Here is an 11,815-nt window from a genome sequence, read left to right as displayed (position 1 = left end):
ACCTGCCTCTACCTCCCGAGTGCTGGGATTAAAGGCATGCGCCACCACTCCGGGCATGCCATGGCCAGTATTCTTTCTTCTTCAGACCGATGTGTCCGATGCCTACTACTAGACAATTAATTTCATATAGTGCAACCTTACAGACCACTTATAATACATATGTATGAAATAAAATACGGTTCTGGGGAGGTAACTCAGTTGGTAGAGGGCTTGTCCAGCAAGGACAGAACCCTGAGTTTGATCCCTGATTTGGGGAATGGGGGCAGGAGATTCAAAAGTTCAAGGTTATCCTACATAGCAAGTTTGAGTCTACCTTGGATTATATGGGAGCCTGTCTCAAATTTAAAAAACAAAAATAAAACAGGACCACATTAAACAGAAAATCTTCAGCATGGGAGAAGAGCTTTACCAACTACTCAGTGGAAGATTAATTAGTAGGATCTATAAAGAACTCCAGAAATTAAATACCAAAACCCCAAACCATATATATATGACAGGGCTAATGAATTGAATAGACAGTTCTCAAAAGAAGAGATGCAAATGACTAATGAATATTTGAAAAGTGTTCAGCATCCTTAGTCGTAGGAAAATGCAAAGTAAAACTCCTTTGAGAGTCCATCTTTCTCTGATCAGAATGATTATAATCAAGAGATTAAAAAGTAACAAATGCTGGCTAGGGTGGGGTGGGGGGGTGAGGAGCCCTACTCACTGCTGGTAGGAATGTAAGCTGATGTAGCCACTGTAGACATTAGTGCGGACATCCCTCAAAAAGCAAAAAATAAAACTTCGTACACTCCGATTATAATACTCCTAGATTTCCATCTGTCTCTTGCTGCCATGATCTCTTGAAACTCTTGTCATTGTCTGCTTCTTGGAAATGGATCCTTGGAGAGAGATTTCTTACATCCAAATTTGATAATTCCGCTTTCATTCTTCATGTTGATTCTTTTTTAAGATTTATTTATTTTATGTATGTATGTGAGTACACTGTCACTCTCTTTAGACACACCAGAGGAGGACATCAGATCCCATTACAGATGGTTGTGAGCCACCATGTGGTTGCTGGGAATTGAACTCAGGACCTCTGGAAGAGCAGCTGGTATTCTTAAATGCTGAGCCATCTCTCTAGCCCCCTTCATGTTGATTTTAATAATCTAAAGTGAGGATGTGACCATTGTCATTCCTGTACAGGAGTCTTACTTTCCTTAATATCAAATCTGGCTTGTCAGGCTCATTTTGATCCTCTTGCTTCTGTTATGTGCTGGAATTCCTAGGCTCATATTAGCTCACACAATACCAATGACGTCCACATCTCTATGTCAGTGAATTGCTTACTAGTCTGTAAAGGCAACAAGAGACACCTTCTTCAGGATACCTTTCCTCACTTCTCCTCCTTTTGTTGTCTCCTCGGACTGACAAACTTGCTCTCTCTCTCTAGCATCTCCACTGTACCCACTGGCTATTCTGTCCTTCCACACTGCTGTCTTGAATTGGAGCTGTCTGATGTGTTTGGGTTTTTTGGCTTCTCAGCAACACATTCAACAGACTTCTTATCTCTAGAAGTGGAAGTCACAGTTGTCTTTGAAATGATTTATTCAGAAGCATTAACAGAGTAAGAGAAGAATTCAGAAAACATGACCTGTCTCTAGGAGAATAGTAAGCTCAGCCACTTCCAATGGAGTCTATTCTGTTTGTTTTAAGCATTGCTCATTTCCCTTCACTGTTTGAATGCTGACACATCTGTCATGGGTCAGACCTCAGCACTTTTTATTCCTTTCATTATGAGGCAAGTCTGACTTTATGTTTTTTTTTTTTTATTGTTGCTGCATTTTGTTTGTTTGTTTGTTTTTCCATGCTGGGTTTTGAATCCATGTCCTCATGCATGTTAATCAAGTATGAGGCCCTCAGAGCTGTACCTCCGGCCTCTGAGGTTCTTTAATTATCATGGCAGAACACACAGAACACAGAAAAACTCTCAAAATACAACACTTCACCTTGCAAACTGAGCGTTCCTGGTTGACTATCCATGTTGGTATGGTCATCTGTTCACACCTTAAAAGAGAGGCTAAAAAAGGAGAGGAAAATACTTTTCCATTCTACCCCACATTCCAGTGGAGAATAATCTTCTCTAAGCTCTAAATTAATTGCATGCCTACCTTTCTTAACTCACAATAGCTCTTTATTTGTTCAAGTCGAAACTCTTCACTGTACCTCACCAATTTGAGTTTTTGTGATTAGCCCTGTCTACAAAGTCCATCCATACTAGTAGGTCAGTTTACTTAACAGATAGAGTAGGCAGACAGTGTACCTTAGTTCTTGTTTAGAACAGGCTCCAACTTTTCAAATACAGGCTGTAGGATCAAAATGTAGACTTTAACATTGCATTTTGGTGCAATAAATGTTAGCTTTATATGTATGAAGTACTTATTGGGCGCCATCTATAGATAGTACTGTATCTGTTTGGTCATAATGAAAATCGGCCTAGCCTCTGCCATGCGGTACTTTTCATCATCCAGTTGTGTGTGTGTGTGTGTGTGTGTGTGTGTGTGTGTGTGTGTGTGTGAGTGTGTTTGTGTATTCTCATGCTCCTGTATGCATGTTTGTTCAAATGTGTGGGAGCACACCTGTGTGAGGAAGCCCTGTGGACACTGGGTGTCTTCCTTGAGCAAGTCCCACCTAATACATTTAGACAGTGTCTCTCGCTGCAGCTGTGGCTCAGCAGCTGAACTCAGGGTTCACTGCTTTGCCTAGCCTAGCAGGCTATGCGACAAGTGCCTTACCCACTGAACCATTCCCCTAGCCCGGTTTTGATCTAATTTTGAGGGCTGATAAACAGTTACAATTCAGGATTAAAAGTAATGGGAAGGGGGCTGGTGAGATGGCTCAGCAGGTAAGACTGCTCTTCCAAAGGTCCCGAGTTCAAATCCCAGCAACCATATGGTGGCTCACAACCATCTGTAACAAGATCTGATGCCCTCTTCTGGAGTGTCTGAAGTCAGCTACAGTGTACTTACATATAATAAATAAATAATCTTTAAAAAAAAAAAAGTTCTGGGTAGTGCCTGTGGAGCCCATAGCAGGAGTACCTACTCTGAACTGTGAGACCAGGAGAACTTCTCAAGTCCTTTCTTTCTTTCTTTCTTTCTTTCTTTCTTTCTTTCTTTCTTTCTTTCTTTCTTTCTTTCTTTCTTTCTTTCTTTCTTTCTTGACATTTAGTTTGCTACCAGCTGTCAGGAAGTACAATATAGGTTGAAGGACCAGCATGTTCAAAACTCTAATGTGAGGACAGCCTGGGCCTCTCAGGAAAGTGAAAGCAATGTCTCTTTCCCCTTCTCTGGTTTTTAAAAATGTGTTTTAAATTACAAGCATGTGCTGCTGGAGTTGAGGTGTTGGCCTCTCCGGGGTTGGAGTTACAGGCAGTTGAGTTGTGCCATGTAGGTGCTGGGGACCAGACTCGGGCCCTCTTCCACAGCAATACAAGCTCCTGGCTAGGGAGACATCTGGTCAGGCTGGCCGCCAGGCACAAAGAAGTATCTCAGGATATTTATTCTGTGAGGGACACATTGGCTTTTACATTGCCCAAATCAATTCATCTTTTACTGTCATGGAAAGTCTAGGTGACAAAAACTCAAAAAGAGAAAATGAGCTTGAGTTGGTTCAGCTTCATTTCTAGCTATCTGATATAATTCACATGTGGAATGTAAATGCATGCAGTCTTCATGCACACACTGTCCCCGAGTCAGTGATTGTGAGAGGATTGCTGGGGCAGCCCTCGCCCTCCACCCCGGGCCTCGTTGCTCCTGAGCTGACTGCTGAGTGTGTCCTTGTAGACTCCTCCCTCATCTGTAATGCTTACCGCAGTTTGAGCTTGGGCCTCCATGCCTATAGCATACCTTTGGTCTTTCTGCTTTTGAGCCTTTCCCCACCTACCCTTCCCATTCACTGTCTTCCCATTCACTTCCTGTCATTTATGCCTGGCTTTTGAACTATACTGATATGACTTTCTATGATGTCTAGTTTTCTTCCCATGCATTTTGCTCCTCCTGTTCTCTACCCTAGGAGAGTTTTCTTTTGGGAAAAACATAAAAGCCTTTTGCAGTGTTTTTAAAAATGCATTGTTAAGTCATGAAATTGACGTAGGAGTTCTGACCAGTATTAAAAACCCTGAATTAAATAGGCCAAAGCAAAAATAATCCAGATTTGCTGTGTATTAAAGGTGTAATGTCATTTCATGGTGATATCTTCATAGGACTGTCTTGCTGTGTAACATGTCATCATGTGAAATGTGATCACATGTATAAAATGTGATCACGTGTGTGGATGTGATCACGTGTGTAAATGTGATCACGTGTGATACTTACGTTGCTTGTGTTATCATAAATCTTAATCAGAACAATTATGAACCCTGCATAACCTAGTTATGAACCCTGTGGACCAGCTCTTCAGATCACATGTTTAGGGACAGAGACTTGTCACAGAGCCTGTCCACTTCATACAATATCTGGGAACCTACTTCATTCCAAGAGTAGATTCTCTTTGAATTTTTCTAAGTCTTTCTAAACACAATTCTAGGTGGATCCCTGTGAGTTTGAGGCCAGGCTGTTATACAAAGCCAATCTAGAACAGTCTAGGGCTCTGTCCAGCAGAGAAACTGTGTCTCGAAAAAATAACAACAACAACAACAAAAGTGTGTGTGGGGGGTCTAAACATAGACACGTCCTACCATCCCCCACCGGGTCAAGTCTATCAGCGTGAAGGCTTTCGGCCTTATTTCTCCCTAGCTGAGCTTTCTCTGGGGATATCCATTGTCCAGGTCCTGGGTGGGGTTTTGCGTTGTCACCCTGGAAATCCTCAGCCGTTTACCCATGCTGCTTTCTCTCCTTTTGTTATTCTGGGCCAGGCGTGGAGTCTGATCGCTTTCTCAGAAAGTATTCAGGGGAAGTGAATTTTCTGTAGGATCACGCTGGTGATAAAGTCCAGGCTTCATCCCTGGGGGGCAAGTACGTTACTGCTGAGGTACAGCCCTGGCTTTTTAGCCACAGGTCATCTGAAAGTGTCCCCCCCGAAATGAGTCTGTCTGGTTACAGAACTCTGCTGAGAATTCTTTCTCACAGACTTTCAAAACCATTGCTTCCTTTGTTCTCTAGTCCCTACTGTTGCTATTAAGAGCTCATTCCATCTTTATTCCTCAGCTTCTGCATGTGAGTGCTTTCTCCCTCTCTGGAAACTTTTAAGCTCCTTTTATACTTTCTACTCTGAACTTTTACATGGAAATTTTTCTGTCTTATGATGAAGAGCGTTTCTTTGCAATTATTCTAGAATTCCTGTTGTTCTTGGAATTTTTTTGACAATTTTATACTTATCATTTGCTTACTAGAGAAGTAGCTTTTCATAGTTCACAGTAGAAGTTTTGCATTAGTCCTGTAAGTATCTTTACTGTGCTTTTCTCCCCGGCTGTCGTCTCTTGGTATTTTTGTTCTGTTTGCTGCAAGGGTTCTTCACCTTTACCTTCTACAATTCCACCATTCATTTCTAAGAGTTGCTGTTCTCTGTACTTCTTTATTACTCCATTTGTAAAATTCTCCTGTTCTTGTTTCATGAATGCTTCTTTTATTTCTATTTGTTGTTTTCCTTCCTTCTTCCTTCCTTTCTTCCTTCCTTCCTTCCTTCCTTGTTTTTGTTTCTCAAGATAGAGTTTCTCTGTTTTAGTTCTGGTATCCTGGAACTTACCCTGTAGACCAGGCTGGTCTTAAACTTACAGAGATCTGCCTGCCTCCTGTGTGCTCGGATTAAAGGCATGCATTTTGTGAATTTGTTATGGTTGTGCAGGGCCATGCTAATCCTCACTGTGTGAGTTCAATTTTTGTACATGTGCTAGCCAAGCTTTTTCAATTCTTAAGATAAAACCTTTTAGGGGCCAGGAATTCAATAGTAAAGTGTTCACTGCTTGTGGGGACCCGAGTTCAGATCCCTTGCTCGAGTTAAAAAAGTGGGGCCATGTGCTACACCTTGTAATCCTAGCACTGGAGAAGCAAAAGCAAGCAAATCCTGGGGCTTCCTAGCCAGCAGCCTAGCTTACTCCTTAAGGCCCAGGACTGACTGACCACCAGGTCTTAAAAACCTGAGAAACACACACACACACACACACACACACACACACCCCACACACACACCCATACACCCCCCCACACACACTAGTGCACTTGCACACACCAACAACTTTTTGTCTTCTAGCATTGTTTCTTATTTATGTTTTAGGCCCCTAGTCATCGGGGGAAGTGGGATTGGCTGAGGCTGAGCAAGCTGGGAATGGATTGGGGGTGCTTGTGCTTGTGTGCACAGGAGATGAACTGGAACTGTAGTTGTTTGATTCAGCAAAATTGAGAGGCCTTGTGGTAATCGGAAGTTGATTCATAGTAGAGACTTACTGAAGTGGAAATGTCCCAGAAAACCCATGGTGGTTCTGTGGTTGATGAATGGCACAAATCATTTGGGAATTGATTAGAGAAAAACTCATTTTCCCTTGTGTGGAACTGGATCTGCACAGACAAATGGATTGCACTTCCATGAAGCTAGTAAACTCAAAAACATAAAGTTATTTCAAGGCTTACCTAACCTCTTAAAAAAAAATACATTCAACTGTGTTTTGTAAATAAAGCTTTTAAGATTTTTAAAAAAAAATGGAGTTATTGATTTTATTTTCGTGTGTGAGCATTTGCTTGAGTGTACATGTGTGCACCATGGGTATTCCTGGTGCCCACAGAGGTCAGAAGAGGGTGCAGGATCCACTGCAACTGTAGTTAAGGGTGGTTGTAAACTACCATGTGGGTATTGGAAGCGGAACCCAAGTCCTCTAAAAGGCAGTAAGTGCATTCATGGCTGAGCCATCTTCAGCCCTACATTGTCTCCCATCTTCATTCTAGTTTGTTTATTTCATTTATTGTTAGTGGTCTGGCTTTTTGTGTTGGTTTTGCTCAAGTGCCTGATGATAGCTTAAGAGTAAGAGTCTAAAAGAAACCACTGACAATTGAGTAAAGGTTTGTGTTTCTGGACAGTGCTTTGTCTTAGTTTCATGTTATTGTGACAGAATACTGGAGGCTGGCTAATGTGCAAAGTACAGAAGTTTATTGCTCACATTTCTAGAGTCCGAGTAAGAACAAGGCACTGGCCTCTTCAATGGTTACCAAGTGCTGGGTCTCTGGCGGGTGCCTTGAGCACTTCGTCCTCTGGAGAACTGGACCAATTTTATAAAAATGTTTAAGCTTTGATTCTTTTGGTTTTTAGAGACAGAGTTTCTCTGTGTAGCCCTGGCTGTCCTGGAACTCACTCTGTAGACCAGGCTGGCCTCGAACTCAGAAATCCGCCTGCCTCTGCTTCCCAAGTGCTGAGATCAAAGGCGTGCGCCATCACTGCCTGGCTTGAGCTTTGATTCTTAAGACAGAGTTTGGCTGTGTTGCTCTGTAGACTAGACTGGCCTCAAACTCGCTGCCTGCTGCAATTAAAGGTGTATAACACCTTGCCCAGTCTTCTATATTGTATTTTGAGAAAGGCTCTTTGTACTTAGCCCAGGTTGGCCTGTGATTTATAACCTCCCTACCTCCATCTCCCAACTTCTGGAATTTACAGGTGCCTGCCACCAGCATGGTTGTCAGTAGACATTTCTCTTCCTTTTTGCCAGTGCCGGGGACTGAACTCAGGGCTTCCCAGGAGTGAGGAAGCACTGTGCCAGTGAGCTCTGTTGCCAGTCCTGGAACACTGTTCTTCACCCGCAGGAGAGTGGAAGGGGTGAGTTACTCCAGACTTCACCTCTACCCCGTACCCCTCCCGCCTTCCATCAACTTCCTGTTTCAGATAACACTGCCTTGTGCCTTTGTGTAATATGCTAGGTGACTTTCAAAAAATTATTATTAATTGTCGTTGTAAGTATATGGTATGGGTGTTTTGCCTACATATATGTCTGTGTACCATATGCATGACTAGTGTCTGCAGAGGCCAGAAGTAGGCATCAGATCCTCTGAAACTGGAGTTAGAGATGGTTGTGAGCTGCCTGCCATGTAGGTGCTAGGAATTGAACCTGGACTCTCCAGAAGAGCAGCCAGTGAGCTATCTCTCCAGCTCATGACTTTTTGAGGAGTCCATTTCTAGCCTTCCTAGATAGATGCCTCTGCCCATGCCCACTTTGGTAAATCAGCGAGCTCATTAGCTATGGAAGCACAGACTACCTCCAGCTCAGCCTACTGCTGATGAGGTTCTTCTCCCCAGTTGTTTATGCCTTATTTGTCCAAAAGTCGAGGAGAGGCATCGTTAGCTTTCCTCTTCCTTCTTCTACCTGGGAATGTTATTAGGCCCAGTATCAAGGAGGTCCTGAGCATGTTCACAGCTGCTCTGATCCTGGAGGGTACAGCCACACAGCATATGTGTTCTCTGTTTGGAGAGATGTTCTGAAAGGAGGAAAGTGGAAACATCTTTGCGGTGACATTTCAAAGAAGAAGTCCTTCCTTAAACTTTCAGCGGACAAGTTTCTACTTGGGGGGGGGGGATTTGGGAGTGCAGAGGCCTAATGACCTGATTCAGCAGCATTGATTTGTTTATGATGTCTTTGGGGGATATTTGGGGTGCCAAAGGGCATAGGAAGAATCTGACAGAGATTGAAGTTCCAAAAAAGTAAGGTTTGTTTTTGACCCTGTGATTTTAGATTTTGACAGCTCTTTCTGGTCTCTCGTGGCTAATTCACACACTGAGAGCTGAGACCAGGGAAGGACTCTTATCCCACACACGCTGAATGTGGCCTTTTGAGTTCTCATGATATTAAACTGTGAGGCCTATTTTAAAAATAGACTCTCTTCCTAACCCTGCTTAATTTTTTTTTATTTGTTAGCATGTGACCATGGTTTTCCATCTCAATTTCTATAACACTTCGTACAGATGAATTACTTACAATTAAAAGATGATCTTTGTGTAAACAGCGTCAGTTTTCATAGTGCATCACAAGGTACCTGTTTTAGAAAGCCCAGGGCTAAACTTGGAACAGATAAGAGCTGATGGACCAATGTGTTATGGAAGAGCGGCCTGGTGTGTGGTTGTCCTCATGTTCTTTCTTGTGTCTATTTTAGTATAAAGTTGAAACATCCCTTCGTGTTTTAAACCTTTAGCCATGTAGAAACTTATTTTTCATCAACAAACTTACTAGGTTCTTTATTAAAAGTGAACACAAGAGCCAGGCATGGTGGCGCACGCCTCTAATCCCAGCACTCGGGAGGCAGAGGCAGGCAGACTTCTGAGTTTGAGGCCAGCCTGCTCTACAAAGTGAGTTCCAGGACAGCCAGGGCTATACAGAGAAACTCTGTCTTGAAAAACCAAAAATAAATAAATAAATAAAAATAAAATAAAATAATAAAAAGAAAAAAGTGAACACAGGACAGGCATGGTAGCATAGATCTATAATCTCAGTATTGGAGAAACTGAGGCAGAATGGAAGTTGTAGGCCAGTCTGGGCTCCATAGTAAGACCCCCGCCTCAGCAAAGATACAAAGCAAGCCAGCAGTATGCTTTGTCGCATCACACACGTGGCATGCAGAGAGGACACAGCAGTGTGCTTTCGGCATGTCACACAGTATACAGACAGGACTTGAGCCTTGGTGTTGGTCAGAGTTGGCTGTTCCAGATCTGGGATTTATTGCTAAACAACACGAGTTGGAACAGCTTACCCGAGGTCTCTCTCTCCATCTGTCAGACTGCATGAGGCTTTCCTCAGAGAACTCAAGGACTGTATGCCTTCCACAGTCCTCAGCACCAGGCTTGCTCTTCGTTATGAAAAATATCAAACACGGAGCCCTTTTTTCAGATGCAGTATATTCTGCTGAGTTAAAGCTACTTGTAAAATAGGCATGGAGCCTTACTGCTGTAATCCCAGCACCTGGGAGACTGAAGCAGGAGGATTGCTATGAGTTCAAACGTCCCACTAAAATGTGGGAACTTTGTCTCAAAGAACAAGTTTTAAAAACCAACCAAACAAAAACTACCAGTAAAAAAGTTACATGATCTAATAAAGCATTATGAGTCTTAGAAAATTTAATTTGGAAATAGTTTTGGCAAATTTGAAAACTACTGCCAACAAACTAATGCTTGTTTATGCTGAAGGATTTCTAAAGAATTGATCCTTGACTATTCTGAATTAGCAACCTACAAAAACAACACTGACTTACTGGAAGGAAATTCTGAATTTCTGAAATAATTTGTTTGCTAGGCTACTTGGACTTTGAGGGGAACTTTTAAATGTGTCAAGGTTTGATGGATTCTTCCTGCTTATGGTAATGCCTTGTCGATATGCCTACTCAGACCGGGCAGTGTGTTCCCTGCCGTTACTGCAGCACCATGTGGGGATCCAGGGATTTGATTCCTGCTCACTGTCTGTCAGGAGAGGGACCCAGAGGACCAGCCTGGAGGCACTCTGACTTGAATGTACCCCTGTCAGCACTGATACAGAGGTCAATAAGCTCTGACATGCAGAAGGAGCGTGCTCATCAATTTTAATTCTGAAAATTGCCTATGTACCCTTGTCATCAATTTGTCTAGATTGCTTTGACAAAGACAGTAGACTCATCAATTTGAAATGTGTCATGTCAACATTGGCCCTCAGGGACTTCTGATTCTCGATTAAATTATTTCTTGAGAAACTCACTAGGCATTCTGATTGTCCCTACAGAAAAAGATGGTGAAGAAGAAGGGTGTAGGATGTGGGTTTGTTTTCTGTTACTCAGAAAGTAATTCCCTTGTGTCTGTTTGCATACCACCACCTTTGGTCAACATACGGCAAAATAGACTAAGTTGATTCTGAGTTACTTGCATCTGGAACACTATTATTCTAAACTGTAGTGGTAAATGTTATGTAATTCTATTACTATGTGGTTCTTTTTTAGTTTTGAAGTTGTGTGTTTGTGTGTGTGAATGCCATGAGTGTAGGGACCCACGGAAGCAGAAGAGAGAGCCTTGGGTTCCTCAGAACCAGAATTAAAGGGTATCACCAAGCAAGTGGACTTGGTTCCTGGGAACTGAATTCCTGTCCTCTGGAAGAGGAACAAACGCTCTTAAACCCACAGCCATCTCTCCTGCTTCTTCTGCTGATACTTGTTTTATTCAACTGAACATCCCCACTTATGCTTTTTAATGGAAAAGATTTAATATATAGCAAACTTAGATATGTTTTGTTTCAAATGTTTTTGTTGTTGTTTTGGCCTGGAACTTACTTTTTAGGCCAGGTTAGTGTAAATGTAACTTTTTTTTTTTTGTTTTTTTGGTTTTTCAAGACAGGGTTTCTCTGTATAGCCCTGGCTGTCCTGGAACTCAATCTGTAGACCAGGCTGGCCTCGAACTCAGAAATCCGCCTGCCTCTGCCTCCCAAGTGCTGGGATTAAAGGCGTGGGCCACCACACCCAGCTTAACTTTTTTTTTTTTTAAGATTTATTTATTTAATTTATATGAGTACACTGTATCTGTCTTCAGACATACCAGATCCCATTACAGATGGTTGTGAGCCACCAAGTGGTTGCTGGGAATTGAACTCAGGACCTCTGGGAGAGCAGTCGGTGCTCTTAACCATGGAACCATCTCTCCAGCCCCATAAATGTACCTTTTATTGGTTTACTGCCTCCATCCGTTAACCTAGGCCTAGTCCTAGAAGCTTCTAGCCTCCCTTCAATCTAAGCCAGGCCTAGAATGTTTTCAGCCTGCAAGAGTTACTGCTGGATAAGCCCTCTGGTTCATTCTATCTTCATTTGTGTCTAGCTTGTCCTCTGTAAAATTCTTCCAGTAAAAC

At 42.5% G+C, this 11,815-nt stretch overlaps 1 protein-coding gene across 2 annotated transcripts in view; it reads left to right on the top strand.

Moving 5' to 3' along the window:
* The window catches only part of LOC110338619 (serine/threonine-protein kinase Sgk3), a 102,975-nt gene that overhangs the window by 23,612 nt on the left and 67,548 nt on the right, over positions 1–11,815 (top strand). Inside the window, exon 1 of one of the 2 annotated variants that reach the window (XM_029533351.1) lies at positions 7,679–7,785. The exons of the other annotated variant lie outside the window; for it this stretch is intronic. The gene's annotated coding sequence lies outside the window, so the exon portion shown is untranslated. Of the gene's footprint in view, positions 1–7,678; positions 7,786–11,815 lie in introns of those variants that run through there. 2 annotated transcript variants of the gene reach the window in all.

This window comes from Mus pahari, chromosome 22 (assembly GCF_900095145.1).
Source record: "Mus pahari chromosome 22, PAHARI_EIJ_v1.1, whole genome shotgun sequence".
NCBI classification, from domain to species: Eukaryota; Metazoa; Chordata; class Mammalia; order Rodentia; family Muridae; genus Mus; species Mus pahari.
The sequence above is the reverse complement of the archived record's forward strand: the minus strand, read 5'-3'. Positions and strand labels throughout refer to the sequence as shown.